The sequence below is a fragment of the Sapajus apella genome, unplaced genomic scaffold (assembly GCF_009761245.1).
Source record: "Sapajus apella isolate SASKATOON/1434 unplaced genomic scaffold, GSC_monkey_1.0 scaffold5, whole genome shotgun sequence".
In the NCBI taxonomy this organism is placed as follows: domain Eukaryota; kingdom Metazoa; phylum Chordata; class Mammalia; order Primates; family Cebidae; genus Sapajus; species Sapajus apella.
In genome coordinates, this window is record NW_022436945.1 from 17,934,845 (window position 1) to 17,938,263 (window position 3,419).

Below are 3,419 nucleotides of genomic sequence, written 5' to 3' on the forward strand. Positions count from 1 at the left end.
TTTAGTAGAGATGGGGTTTCACCGTGTTGACCAGGATGGTCTCGATCTCTTGACCTCGTGATCCACCCGCCTCGGCCTCCCAAAGTGCTGGGATTACAGGCTTGAGCCACCGCGCCCGGCCAGCAGGTAGTTTTATCAGGGAATGAACTAAATATAATTTCTGAGTAAAATTGAAGTAAATTTTCTCTTTGGTAAATCTGGAGTCAAAGGGCGTTAATAGATAGGAGATAAACTGAATGAAATCCAAGAGGTTTGTACTTTATTAAATTGGGATCCAGAAACAAGACTTGCAAATAAATTGCAAACAAAAGTCTCATCTTGATGGAAAGGATTGGAGCTAAACCCTTTGACTAAAATCCAGCAATACTCAGAGGCATCACAAAAGTTCTTATCACTGTCTCTATTCTACAACTCACAATTTCTTCCTTAAAACTAGTTTTAGGGAAATGTTTCACACTCAGTCATTCTATATACAGAAAATAAATTATAAAATAATATTTGTAAAAATATAAAGTATTGCTTTGAGGTTAATTTTTTCTTTGTAGCCAGGACTTAGCTTTGAACTCTTTTGGGGTAACATAACAACTAGCAAATAAACAAACAAAAAATGCAACTAAAATCCAACAGTCAATATGCATTGATATTTATATGAATTATAAAATTGATGGGTAACATCAGTCAATTATATGATAATACTAACAACAAATGTTTTTCATCAACTATTCTAATCAATTAACATGCAATAACTTAATGTAATGTACTAAAAGTGTAGTAAAATTTCTCTTAATTACTTGACAAGTTGAAATAATTACTTAATTGAGATACCTTTTGATCTTAAAATCCAAAACACAAAAAAATAACTCAGCAAATATGCAAGGACACAATAGATAGTGACTGTTGTAAGGGAATTAACTGTCAACAAGGGAGAATTGTGCTGGTCGTGGCTGTGGAGTTTGGCGTGACCTTTCTCTTCCAGGTTTGCCAGATGTGAGGAATGCACTAGCAAGTCTATGACACTGACACTTAAGCTTTCAGAATTGAAAAAAGATGCAACTTGGCCAACTACTTCAAACTCTTCATGTATTTTTTATAACAGTGATTACCCACTGTTTCTTTTGATCACCTTTAATTATAGGCAATTTTTTAAAACATTCGTAATTAAAATAGCTGATACAACTAGATAAGAGCAGTGCATCATCATCATCTTCCCAAGACATGAAATGAAAACATGGAAACCCAAAGTGAAATCCCTGTGGCCTCCACACTGACTGTGTCTCTTTCCACTAGATTGGAAGGCAAACAGAAGGTAAAAAGATTGGATTATGCTAGAGTTATAGTTAAGAACTGAAACGTCAAAAAAGAGAACCAGGCTTTGAGTCTTGGCTCTTCCATTTAATAGCTGGCTTATTTTGTGAAAAATGCTTATTCTATTTCTATGTCCTCATTTACGAAATGAAGATATGCTGGTTAATACGTGTCAGCTTGTCTAGGCTATGGTACCCATGTTTGGTTAAATACCAGTCTAAATGCTGCTGTGAAGGTGTTTTGGTTTTTTTTATGTGATTAACATTTAATCAGTAAACTGAATAAAGCAGATTATTCTTCATAATGTGAATGAATGCCATCCAGTCAGGTGGAGATTTTCTCTTTCTTGTAAGAGTAGTAGTTCTACTTCAGGAATTTAAATATTGAAGTAATTGAAGTAATTCTGCTGAAAGACTGTAACATATAAACCTTGCCCAATTTCCAACCCGCAGATTTCAGACTCCGGATCACCATCAATGCTTCCCTGTGTATCCAGCCTGCCCTCCTGTTTACAAATGTCTGACTTTCAGGTTCCACAATTGGGAGATCCAATGTCTTAAAGGCAAAGTATAATACCCTCCCCATCCTCGTTATTTTATATAGTAAATGTGATGATTATATCTAACACATGGGGTGGTTGTAAGGATTAAATTATTAATAAGTAAAATGCTTTGAGTGAGGTCTTGTGCAAAAGTAATGTATTTGTTAATATTTTATTTCTATCTCCAGCATTAAGCACTGCGTCTTGCATAAAATAGGTGTTCTAGAAATATGAGTTCAACTTAAGTTTTATATATGAACCCTTTTTGACCTAACAAATTTTAAGTTTATCCTTAAAATTTGACAACTAATAATTACAAATCCATTTCTTATGAGAATTTGCTGCCATTTGAAAGTAATAGATGATCACAAAGTCCAAATATTTGTATACTTTATTCATGCTATGGAAGGAAAAAAATCCAGAAGCTTTCAAATTATGTAGATATAAAATGAAATTTTAGTAACTCCTTTAGAGAATATGACTCTGAGGAAGTCACATTAAGTCTCGATTTTCTTATCTCCAAAATTGTTATCCTGATAAATATCTCATAGTGGTACCATTGTGAAGGACTTGGTCCACCTTAGTCACTCAAAATTGGCAATGCTATATTTATTTTTATTTATGAATTCCCAGTTTATCCTAAATTGGTTTGCACAGAGAGCAATTAAATCCAGTTGCATGATCTTTTACATTCAGAATCCCTTGTTTTTACTAGCTCTAACCATGTAAGCAGATATTCTAGGGAGAATTAGGTGATGTGTAAGTATCTCAATATTTTCTATTAATAATAGTAGGTGATTTGGTAATTAGAAATAGCAGAATTTGCTGCCATTTGAAAGTAATATGATGATGACAAAGTTCAAATATTTGTATACCTTATTCATGCTATCATGGAAAAAAACCCGGAAGCTTTCAAATTACATAGATATTGAATGAAGTTGTCACATTATAGAAACAAAGCATTATTTTTAAAAAGTAATTTGGCTTTTGGCTCAAACAACCTGCTGAATTGTGTACTGATCACTCATGGACATGCATTTTTTAATAGGCTTTTGCTACAAATGATCTTCAAATACCCTAACTTTACGTTAAAGAAGTATCCCACCTTTTAATTGAAAAAAAAAAACAATACCCTTTGCCATGGCTTTATTAATGAAACATCTTTAGTAGTAATGTGAACTATTTTATGAAGATGTAACATTCAAGCATTTTAACAGAGCAGAAAAATATTCCATCAGACCCATTGCCTCATTGAGCACTCACGTTTGCATAGCATTTTGCATCTATTCATAGCGTGATGATCACTTTTATTAGTTAGCAGTGAGTAAGGTCAATATTATTTCTAGCATTTCCCAGAGAAAATATTTGAATGCAGAGAAATAAAGTGATTTCAGCCATGTAAGTAAGAAAGTGGTGATTTGTGAGTTTCATTGTCAGCTTAAAAGACATTGTCAAATTATGGTACTCACTTAAATTGACAACCAAATATTTGTTTCATTCTCACAAACAAAAAATGGGAAAAATGCCTGAAGATCACTTAAAACTCCCTCTGTTACAGTGCTACTTTTATTTA